The sequence below is a fragment of the Microcaecilia unicolor genome, chromosome 10 (genome assembly GCF_901765095.1).
Source record: "Microcaecilia unicolor chromosome 10, aMicUni1.1, whole genome shotgun sequence".
Taxonomy (NCBI): domain Eukaryota; kingdom Metazoa; phylum Chordata; class Amphibia; order Gymnophiona; family Siphonopidae; genus Microcaecilia; species Microcaecilia unicolor.
The window spans coordinates 212314144-212326495 of NC_044040.1; the positions used below are offsets into that span (position 1 = coordinate 212314144).

A 12352-nucleotide genomic window follows, 5' to 3' on the forward strand; every position below is an offset into this window, starting at 1 on the left:
TTAAAGGGTTGGAAACAGTGATGTAGATACGGGTGGGCCTGGGTGGGCACAGGCCCACCCATTCTTGTCTCAGGCCCACCCAGCGGCAGCAGCCCACATCAACATCGCTCCTACTCCGCAAGTAAAACAAATCGAAAATGTCCTGTTTGATGGGCTTAGCATACAGTAAAGTCCCGTGTTAGGCCGCACTAAGCCCATTTCTTGGTGCAGCTGAGTAAAAGGGCCCCTGAGAGACCTGAAATTAGAAATATGTGGCCGGAAGATGGAACTGGAAAACCCAAGAAGCCAAGACTCTGCACCCAGTGCAGCACCAAACAGAAAGAGAAATGCATTTCTTCCTATACTTTCAAAATAAAGGTTATCAGAAATCCACATTCACCAAAACTAATGGAAAATGTCAAAATACTGCCACAAAAAATGAGCAGGAAAACAAAAATCTGTATAATATGGGTGGATAGAAAAAAAAGCAGCAGCTACAGTGGCAAAATGCAGCATGTGTAACCCTACCATCGAGAGGGGGATTGAAAAATGGTTAAGAAGAACTGGTCCCTGGGACACTTACGTTGGGCCTCAAAAGATCTGACAGCTCAAAGGCCGCTCTTGTTGCTTTCCATTGGCTTCATTCTAGAGTTTTGTTCAAGATGCCTGTCTAATTTTAAAAAATCTTTGATGCAGGGGCGTAGCCAGACTTTGGCGGGAGGGGGGTCCAGAGCCCGAGGTGAGCGGGCACATTTTAGCCCCCGCCCGCCGCCATTGCCGACACCCCCCCCCCCCCGCCATTGCCGACACCACCACCAACAACTTTGACCCCCCCCCCCCCCCCCCCGTCGACTCAGTCCTTGGAATATCTGGGGGTTCGCTTCGAGACTCTGAAGATGAAGTTCTGCCCAAAGCGTTAACTCCGCCGTCTCCTCTGACACCTCTCGACATCAGACTCACAAAAACAGAACGAAGCCTTGCAGATCAGCCAGCGAGGCCCTCTTCTTCCGGTGCAAGGCTTCGTTCTGTTTCTGTGAGTCTGACATCCTGCACGTGGTGCGTGCAGGACGTCAGACTCACAGAAACAGAACGAAGCCTTGCAGATCAGCCAGCGAGGCCCTCTTCTTCCGGTGCAAGGCTTCGTTCTGTTTCTGTGAGTCTGACGTCCTGCACGCACCACGTGCAGGACGTCAGACTCACAGAAACAGAACGAAGCCTTGAAGATTAGCCAGCGAGGCCCTCTTCTTCCGGTGCAAGGCTTCGTTCTGTTTCTGTGAGTCTGACGTCCTGCAAGTTGTACGTGCAGGACGTCAGACTCAGAAACAAAACGAAGGAAGAAGACTTCGGCTGGCGGGGGTTGGGGTCCCCCGCCGACAAAGGTAGGCGACGGCGGGTTGACGGCGGGAGGGGGGGTTGAGAGGGTCATCTGCAGGGGGGTCCAGGGCCAAATCTACGGGGGCCCAGGTCCCCGTGGCCCCATAGTAGCTACGCCCCTGCTTTGATGGCTCTGTCCCAGAGAATTTTTTTTAACTGGATTTCTTTTCCTTTTGTTCGTGGAATGTTGAAAGTTCCACCCTTTCCTTGCCTTCTTGCATTGGCGTTAGACGCAAACAGATTTTGGAGTTGTCTTTCTTGTTTTCAGGCACCGTATTTTTCGCTCTCCCTCCCCCTGGATTTGCGTGGGTCTTCCAGTTATTTCTCCTTTAGGAAGCAGTTACTGACTTACTTGTTTAAACAGCCTACGTCATAATTCGTTTCTAGTTATAACGTTTTCTTTTGTTGAACTGCTTTGAACCTACGTTAGGCGCCAATCGAGTCTATTCTGTAACAGATGTACATAACTTCTGGTAACGCCCCTGTCCACACACCCTTGAAATTGCGCACTTTAGGAGTTCCACACACAGTATTATAGAATACGATGTGCACGTAACTCCCAATTAATGGAAAAACTGCTGAACTATAGGGAACAAGTCTGGATCTTTACTTTAAACACTGTAGAGCCTTATGGCCTTAATCGTGAAATCGACTGGATGACACTTATTTGATACTAGCAAAAAAAGGCCCGTTTCAGTGAGAGATGAAACGGGCCCTAGCAAGGCTTTGTTGTCCTGCGAGCCTCCTGTTCCCCGGGCCCCCCTGCAGCCACCCATGGCCACCGACTTAGCTGTCCCTCAGCCACACTTCCAGGCACCTGTCCGCTGCTGGCGCTCCATGATGCGGGTTCCGTCGGAAAAATGGCCACCGAGGGGCAGGGGGAGATGGCGTTTCGTCAGTGCTCCGCCCTCGTCGTCATCACATAGTGACGCGAGGGCGGGGCACACACTCATGGGGAAAGCGGATATCTCGACGCCTGAACTTCCGGCGATGGCTTCATTTAGAACGTTGGGGTTGTGAATTATGTGCGGATGGGGCGTGGCTGAGGGCGGGTCTATGAGTGACAGTGAGTGGTGCATGAGTGAGTGAGTGTTGCTGACAGCCTAGCCTACCAACACTGCAGGGCTTCAATGTTTCCCTCCCACAGAGTGAGCTTCAGAATGTTGCAGGTGAGAATTATTTATATAGATAAGTATGTGTGAGTCCTTTTCTATTATCTCTTTAATGATCTATATTCTGTGTGCGCCCCTCATCAGCTGTTCAGCCCAGAAGTTTGACTGACGCGGCGGATGATGTAGCTATAAAATCTTCCTTTAAAGAGTTTAGCGGCCATCTTAGAAAACCGCTTTGAGAAAACAGGTCTGGTCAGTATTAATTTGATCTTATACCTTTGAGTTTGAATAATATTGAGAGTTGAGTTTATCCTTATGATTTGCTCTACAGGAGACTACCTCGAAACAGCGTACAGCGAAACATGGATCTATGTCGGTGACATCGGGTCTCCACTATGTACTATTTACTGAAGCTGAAAAGCTAAGTATTAATTTGGAATCTAAAGATGACAATAAGTGTGGAAAAATTAAGATAAATGATACAAGTGAATATTATAATGAAAAACTAAGTAAAAGAAAACAAAAATTGTGGTCGATGAGGATTGCGGTACTGCCTCCTAAACATGCTTGGCTCATAATTAGCCACTATAGAGGCAGTCACGCTGATCTGATGGTCCTATTAAAGCGCCTTTGATTAATTAGACCTTTGTGTTTGAATAAGGATGTATCTCATGTGAAGTCGAGTATAATGAGATAGAGTAATTGGTTGTTAGCAGCCAATTATTGGCAGCAATTGGCTCAATCAATTAAGTTGCGTGCCATATACAGAATGCGGGGGGCATGTGGCTAGCACGCCAATTTTATGGAATAGCACCTAGCACATATGCGTGTAAATGCCAATTTGTGACATTGTTCATGCGTGTACGTGTACCTGATCTATAAAATTAGGCACCTCTATAATGTTGAATTTTTTGTTTTATTACATTTGTACCCCGCGCTTTCCCACTCACGGCAGGCTCAATGTGGCTTACATGGGGCAATGGAGGGTTAAGTGACTTGCCCAGAGTCACAAGGAGCTGCCTGTGTCTGAGGTGGGAATTGAACTCAGTTCCTCAGGACCAAAGTCCATCATCCTAACCACTAGGCCACTCCTCAATACCTCCTGGAAGGTATTGAGACACACGAAACAAACCCTTTCCAAAGGAAGGAAAGCTGTAGGAATAGGCAACATGATACGAAGCTGCAGAAAGGCAGACCTGGGAAACATTTCTGTGGAGGAGTGGCCTAGTAGTTAAAGCACCGGTCTTGCAATCCAGAGGTGGTCAGTTCAAAAACCCCACTGCTGCTCCTTGTGATCTTGAGCAAGTCACTTAACCCTCCATTGCCTCAGGTACAAATTTAGATTGTGAGCCCTCCTGGGACAGAGAAATATCCAGAGTACCTGAACGTAACTCACCTTGAGCTACTACTGAAAGGTGTGAGCAAAATCTAAATAAATAAAGATTCCATTCAGAATCTCAAAGAATAGCAACATTCCATGTAGAACCCCAAAGAATATCAAGATTCTGGAATCCTAAAGAGTGACAAGATTCCATGCAGAATCTCAAACAGTAGCAACATTCCATGTAGAACCCTAAAAAATAACAAGTGGAGGAGTGGCCTAGTGTTTAGAGCACCGGTCTTGCAATCCAGAGGTGGCCAGTTCAAATCCCACTGCTGCTCCTTGTGATCTTGGCTAAGTCACTTAACCTCCATTGCCTCAGGTACAAACTTAGATTGTGAGCCCTCCTGGGACAGAGAAATATCCAGAGTACCTGAATGTAACTCACCTTGAGCTGCTACTGAAAAAAGGTGTGAGCAAAATCTAAGTAAATAAATGTCTTCATGGAAAGGGAGGTGCATGTCTGGAATGCTCTGCCGGAGGTGGTGGAGACAAAAATGGTGATGGAATGCAAAAAGATGTGGGATAAACACAGAGGTTTAAAGGCATTTTGAATAAACACAGGTTCCCATAAAGGCAAAAGGATGGAAACCAAAGCTCTTAGCCTTCTAATTAGCTATTAAAGCTAAAACCCAGCTGAACAGGCTTCAGCGTCAGGCAATGCTATGGTTACAGAATGTCTCTTTTATTGAAAGAGGTCCTTCAGCCTCCTTCCCACCAGTACAACAGATGCAATGGTTAAACTGTGTTCCACAATCTCTCTCACCTCCAAGTCAAACCATTCCAGCCAGACGCCCTTTCCACAAACCCATTTTTTTCACCTCTCAGTTCACTCAGCCTGCAATCCTGACAAGCCCTATGGAACAGCTGGGCAAACGGGCAGCAATTAACAGAACTGGCACCATTTTCAAGTTAATTGATATAGTGTCCGTGAGTGGCACCATCTAGGTAGCTTGAACACAGCATTAGTTAACGAAGGTTTAATTCATTGTATCTCAGACTAGACAGATATTTAAGGAATTGAGATGTTCCACCTCCCAGGGCCTGAAGGCTCACACATGCAGACAGCACAACAGACGAGTCCCATAAACCGAGACAGATTGTAGACACAACTTCCATTCTGACATAAATTAAACTGATTTCATATTTAAACACAGGGAGTCTATGGCTTTTCCCTCCCAATTCAAGATCTCTAAATCCATCTCATCGAGGGAGACAGGTGGAGAGATAGGCGCACACAGCATGTCAAAAACCAGATGATGTGTCCATTACGTAAACGGACAGCCTCATTGCTCTGCAGGAATCGTTCACACGCTTCTAGAAAGCTACTCCAAAATAAGGACCTAGACATTTGTCTCTCAGGTTCAGTCTATACCTCTGCTGGGTACAAGCACAAGCTTCAACCTTATATATCTGAAATTTACCATATTCACACAGGGCATATGGTATTCCGCTGCACTTCCTGGACATGGATGCTCTAATGAGTTTATCTTGTTGGGAAGGCTGGATGGACCGTACAGGTCTTTATTTGCCGTCATTTACTATGTTACTATAATGCATGCTTATTAGGTATATCATTAGTATTATCCTAACACTGTATTATATCTCTGGTATTTGAATTCTAGTGCTGTTAAACGTGTATATTTTTGATACTATTTCACGTAGTTGATTTTGTCCTGCTGCATCTCTGGATTTCAGATTCCCTTTTCATTAGGGAGCCTGAAAGTCTTATTATAGCCACAGAAGCAACCAGGGCTCCGAGTTGGAGTTGAACAGTCAAAAGTAATTTTGGGTGGAGTCAGAGTCGGAGTTGGTTAAAATGTACTGACTCCTACTCCAGCTTCAAAAGCAAAAACCCTTACAACATTATAATATATGGTAAATGGTTTTTTTCTGTCCAGTTTCTTTATTCAAACTTCAAATAAATATATTTTGTGGTCTATTAGTCCTAATTTTGTACATAAAGAAATATTCTCTGTTTCTGTAATTAATCAAATTTCCCTTAGATTTACTCTACATAGTAGGAGTCAGAGTTGAAGGTTTGGTGATAAAATCCACGGCCCTGGAAACTAAATGCTGAGCCAGTGCCGAGGACATGGAATAATCCGATATCCCTACCGCACCTACCATCAAAACGCTCCCACTGGCCATGATCTGGGTTCCCGATCCCAGAGCCGTAGTAAAATGAGTTCATGGATTTTTTTTTTCAGTCTCTAAAACAAGCTTAAAAGAAAACCAGTTACAAAAATATCATGTGCCCTCTCTGAAAAGAGAAAAATTAAACTGATTCTTTTTTTTTTTTTTAAATCAATAAAAAGGTTGGATTCGGGAACTTATAATTGCAGTTGGAAATCAGGATTTTCCTGGGAGACTCGCTTCACTGCTCCCATCAGACAGCGAATGCTTTCAGCTTACTAATGTGTCACCTAGAACTAATTGGAAAAAGAAAAAAGAATTGGAGAAAAAAGCACAGCTCAAACGCGATCTAGGTTTGACTTTTGTGCATACATAAGGAAGCCTGATTTTTAAAACGGGACCCTCTTATCACTTGCTCCACATGATAACTGCACACTCCACGTTCCACACACAAGAGTGGCCCCCAGACACACTAATGCAGCCATCATTAATAAAATCAGGGCCTCCTTGGCCACCGAATCATCCCTTCCCCCTCTCATACCATGTGCTGCAGACCCCCACTGAATTTTTAATCACTCCCCCATGGGCTTAGTCTCTCTAACTATCCCAGGTTCATCTGCAGTTCTCTCACTGCTTTCTCTGCTGGTGGGCAAGGCCAGGCAGCCTTTACCCTCCTATTAAGAAAAATGTTTCCCCCCTTCCCCATCCTTTTATTCACGAGCTATAATACAGCACTACCCAGATCATTGCAGTGGACTATCTCCCATACAATTTCTGTTTTCACATTGTACAGCAGTTAAAGGTCACAATAAACGCGATGGCTGTGTTTGTATAAAGATCTCTCTCTTTTCAAATGATCGGTTTCTCGGCTGAGATTCTACTTGGTCCAATGCACACTGAGCTGCAGGGGTATTAAGAACACAAGGCGAATCTCTCTGATGTAAGACAGAGCCTCCTGCTTCTTCAATAAATGTAATTGAAAATGTACAGTCATGTGCAATGTGCGTGACCTTGGGGGTCACTGAAGGGCAACCCCACAGCAGGCGCTAACATTCACGCACAGTAACTGGCGTAAATGTTTAAAATAATGGCAAACTTTGGACCAGGTTGAGATGCGTGTATGGTGGGATATTCATGTTTATACAGGAAGCACGAGTGTGGAAACCCAACAGCGACCTTCTACTGTGTTCAAAATCTGGCATTAATTAGATCAATATGTGGAGACTAGTTAAGTCTAAGTTTTGAATAATGTATTATTTCTGTACTAATAGAAATGAAAGCGTTTTAATTAGGGCTATCCTCCTAACGCGATTAATCGCATCAAGGAATTTAACTCGAACTAAAAATTTTAACTCGATTAATTGCATTATGCTGCTCTCTCCTATCGCTGACCCCTCCCTCCCCGGTGCGTCTGCAGCTTGTTCTCCCCTACCCGCCACCGTATACTGGTAGCCTTCTTTTCTCCTGCCACCCCAGTCTCTGGCATCTCATCCTGCCCACCTGCCATCCTCCGAACTTGCCTGTTACGCACAACAGCATTAAGCACACGCTGCTCCTCTCTGTAACTGGAGCCCTCCCTCTCTAGCATCCCACCTTCTCTGATGAAACTTCCTGTTTCCTGCCGCAGGAGTCTGTCGCTAGAGAGAAGATGCTGCCCACAGGGTGGAAGGAGAGATCGGAAGGAGAGATCCTGACCGCTGCCTGAATCCAGCTTTCTCTCTGCCTGCTACCTGCGGCCGTCTGACCCCTGCCTGCATCCAGAAGTCCTGTCGGCTGCCAGCAACTGGGGGCTCAACCCTCGGTGAACAACGGTCATCACAGGTGAAGCCTCGGGGTTGCTTGGCTGCCCAACAGACCACAGGTTCATCTCCTCGTGCTCCGCCTGGGCACAAGGACTCACGAACAGGACAAATACAGACAAATGGAAGCAATATACCCTGAATTCTATATATAGCGCCTTAAGTTGTGCACATTAATTTGGCCGCATGGTCAAACTGCCTTCGCGACTTAGTTAACAAGCCAGTCTGTGCCGGAAATTGGAACAACCAATTAGAATTTACAGGCACAACTTCGTAGGCGTATTCTACAACACGGTGAGCACAAATTCTAATGTGAACAGTTGAAAAGGAGGCGTGGTCATGAGTGGGTTGTGGGCACACTATTAGGGAAAACACCCAATATATGCCTAACGTAGGCGCAGGTATTTAGGCCTGGTTTTAGGTGGCCTAAATGGGTGCGATGAAATTTTAGTCACATGAACAGCATGTGAGCATATTCTATACACTACGCCTAACTTTAGAATCACGCTAACCGTATGGTTTTTCAGCGCCGATTTTTAATGCGCCATTTATAGAATTTGGGCCTATATACATACATAAGTACATAAGTACAAAAGTATTGCCATACTGGGAAAGACCAAAGGTCAATTGAGTCCAGCATCCTGTTTCCAACAGTGGCCAATCCAGGTCACAAATACCTGGCAAGATCCCCAAAAAGTACAAAACATTTTATACTGCTTATCCCAGAAATAGTGGATTTTCCCCAAGTCCATTTAATAATGGACTTTTCCTTTAGGAAGCCGTCCAAACCTTTTTTAAACTCCGCTAAGCTAACCGCCTTTACCACATTCTCTGGCAACGAATTCCAGAGTTTTAATTACACGTTGAGTGAAGAAAACGTTTCTCCGATTCGTTTTAAATTTACTACATTGTAGCTTCATCGCATGCCCCCTAGTCCTAGTATTTTTGGAAACCGTGAACAGACGCTTCACATCTACCCTTTCAACTCCACTCATTATTTTATAGACCTCTTATCATATCTCCCCTCAGCCGCCTTTTCTCCAAGCTGAAGAGCCTTAGCCACTTTAGCCTATCCTCATAGGGAAGTCGTCCCATCCCCTTTATCATTTTCATCGCCCTTCTCTGCACCTTTTCTAATTCCACTATATCTTTTTTGAGATACGGCGACCAGAATTGAACACAATATTCGAGGTGCGGTCGCACATGGAGCGATACAAAGACATTATAACATCCTCATCCTTATAACACCACCTCCTATCCCATGACATACATAAATGTGGATCAGTTGTGCCACAGAGAGAGCAGGTGGGGCAGATTCCATATACAGTGTCTATAAATACAATGCAAATAGGTGAAAGAACATAAATTTATATGGCAAATCAAATAGAACCAGCCTGATGTGAACGAAAGTAAGTGATAGAAGCCATTTTAATATCTCTGCATCTGTGATATAATGCAAAGTTTGCAGAACGTGTTTCCTTGGTGACCAGCAGTGTCAAAGTGAACTAGAAGTAAATTCAGAATGGATCTGATAAAAAAAAAAAAGGCAGACTAAACTGATATGGCAGCTCTTCAGAAAAGAAACAAAAGCCATCCAAGGAATAATAATGATCATTCAAATACTCTAAAAACACAAAATAACAACAGCCAAAAAAAATCAATCGAATGAGAAAACTGCAAAAAAGAAAAATAAAGCTCTTATAATCTCTTGTTGTGTCATAATAAAAGCACAATACAATTATTGAGACACTAATGCATACACAGCTCAAAGCAAAGGATTAGTAGATCACTATCGTAAAAAAACGTTAACGTTTCAATAATTCATTCCAAATTTGTCAGAAGTCCGGTATGTCCTGGCAACAGTACGCCATGCAGCTCACAAAACATGCCAAAACTCAAACGAGCCTGCATGTGCTCTTAGCGGGGCTTTTTTTGAAGGGGTACTTGGGGGTACTGAGTACCGGCACCTTTTCCATTGTCTGCTAAAATTGACCCGTGGTCCCCAAGTTTAAATGAACGAGTTCAGGCTCTACACACCAATTCTGCCTTGTCGTAGATTCTGTGACTGGTTACAGGGGGTCTGGCTATTATGGGGTGGCTCCCTCAGTGATCACCCCACCCCTGAAGGGTGGCTTAGCATTTGAGTACCGGCACCTTTTTTGCTAGAAAAAATGCACTGGCTCTTAGTATATATAACACTGCGAGCATGTACGAATGAACGTGTGCGTTGGGCATCTTAAAATGGACTCTGCCTCACCTCACTCTCTCCAGGCAATCCATCAGTTCTTGAACCAGCTCTTCTACGGCAGAACATTACTACTACTATTTAGCATTTCTATAGCGCTACAAGGCGTACGCAGCGCTGCACAAACATCACCCAGAAGTGTAAACCTCTCTCAGAGGGGCGTCATCTCCCCCTTCGTGGAGATGTTCCAAACCCGGCAGAATCCCATATGCTGCCATGCCGCCGCCACCACCCGTCTCTTCTCTTTACTGTGGCCGCCTCTCTGATGTAACTTCCTGTTTCGTCAGAGGCTCGGGCAGCTGCGGTAAAGGGAAGAGGCGGGTGCCGGTGGCGGAAGAGCTGCTTTTGGGAATCGGCAGCTGCTGTCAGGTTTGGAACATCACCCTGAGGTAAAGTGCCACAAAGGGAAGGGAGGGCGGCGTCTCGGCCGGGAGGGGGGTGGTGGCATGTTAGCTCCGCCTCAGCCGCCATCTTGCCTTGGACCGGCCCTGTCTTCTGGACATCAAATTGATCTGCTTGAAATCTCTCATTAAGAGGGGGTAGGAAACACAGCTTTTCTCTCCACATGCACTACCTGAAAGCAAAATTAAAAAGCTATGGTTTAGGATGTAATGTCCTGGAGGACTGGGAACTGGTTAAGAGAAGGAAAACAGTAGGATTAAATGGCCGATTCTCTCAATGGAGGAAGGCGAATAGTGGAGTACCGCAGGGATCTGTGCTGGGATCGGTGGTATTTAACATGTTTAGAAATGATGATCCGGAAATGGGAACAATGAGTGATGAACCTGCATATGACAAAATTATTCAAAGATACTAAGGGGGTCTTTTACAAAAAGGCGCACTAGAGTTTTTAGCACGCGCTAAACGCTAGCGACACCCATAGGAGTAAGCGTTTAGCGCATGCTTATTTTTAGCACGAGCTAAAAAAAACACTAGCGTGCCTTCGTAAAAGGGACCCTAAGTGATTTTCAAAGCAATTAGACATACAAAGTACCTGCAGACTGTGAAAAGCTGTGTAGGAGGACCTTGGGAGACTGGGCATCCGAACGGCAGATGAAATTTTAATACGGATAAGTGCGAAGTGATCCACATTCGGAAGAATAGCCCCAAATTATAGCTACACGATGCTAGGTTCCACATTAGGAGTCGCTACCCAGGAAGAGAATCTAGGTGTCGTTGCAATGTTGAAATCTTCTGCTCAGCGTGTGGTCAAAATAGGAAACAGACTGTTAGGAATTATCAGTAAGGGAACAGAGTAATACAACGAATATCATAATGTCTCTATCACTCCATGGTGAGACTGGACTTCTGAGTATTGGGTGCAATTCCAGCTGCTGCATTTAAAAACAGATGTAGAAGAATTAGAAAAAGTACAGAGAAGGGTAACCAAAATGATAGACTTCTCTTTAGCTTGGCGAAGACAGTTGAGGGATTTATCAAATCAACTGTTTATATAGTAACATAGTAAATGACGGCAGAAAAAGACCTGCATGGTCCATCCAGTCTGCCCAACAAGACAAACTCATATGTGCTACTTTTTGTGTATACCCTACTTTAATTTGTACCTATGCTCTTCAGGGCACAGACCATATAAGTCTGTCCAGCATTATCCCCGCCTCCCACCACTGGCTCTGGCACAGACCGTATAAGTCTGCCCATCACTATCCCTGCCTCCCAACCACCAGCCCCACCTCCCACCACCGGCTCTGGCACAGACCCTATAAGTCTGCCCAGCACTATCCCCGCCTCCCAACCACCAGCCCCGCCTCCCACCACTGGCTCTGGCACAGACCGTATAAGTCTGCCCAGCACTATCCTCGCCTCCCACCACCGGCTGGCTCTGCCACCCAATCTCAGCTAAGCTCCTTAGGATCCATTCCTTCTGAATAGGATTCCTTTATGTTTATCCCACGTGTGTTTGAATTCTGTTACCGTTTTCATTTCCACCACCTCCCGCGGGAGGGCATTCCAAGCATCCACTACTCTCTCCGTGAAAAAATACTTCCTGACATTTTTCTTGAGTCTGCCCCCTTCAATCTCATTTCATGTCCTCTCGTTCTACCGCCTTTCAGAAAGTACAAGTCGGGGGGGGGGGGGGGGGGACGACATGCCATGAAGTACCGTACAAGAAGTAAATGTAGCTCTTTCTTTGGGAAAAACTCCTGGAAGTAAAGTCCATGAACAATTACGGAAGAACTGGGAAAAAAACACTGCTTATCCCCGGAGGTAAGTAGCATGTAATCTTGCTACTTTTTGGGATGCTACCAGGTACTTGTGATTTGGATTGGCTATTGTTAGAAGCAGAACACGAGGCTAGAACTTTGGA

At 45.3% G+C, this 12352-nt stretch overlaps 1 protein-coding gene across 3 annotated transcripts in view; it reads right to left on the reverse strand.

Moving 5' to 3' along the window:
- Nucleotides 1–12352, reverse strand: part of IL1RAP (interleukin 1 receptor accessory protein) — a 153889-nt gene that overhangs the window by 92688 nt on the left and 48849 nt on the right. Inside the window, exon 1 of one of the 3 annotated variants that reach the window (XM_030215848.1) lies at nucleotides 3437–3465. The exons of the other annotated variants lie outside the window; for them this stretch is intronic. The gene's annotated coding sequence lies outside the window, so the exon portion shown is untranslated. Of the gene's footprint in view, nucleotides 1–3436; nucleotides 3466–12352 lie in introns of those variants that run through there. 3 annotated transcript variants of the gene reach the window in all.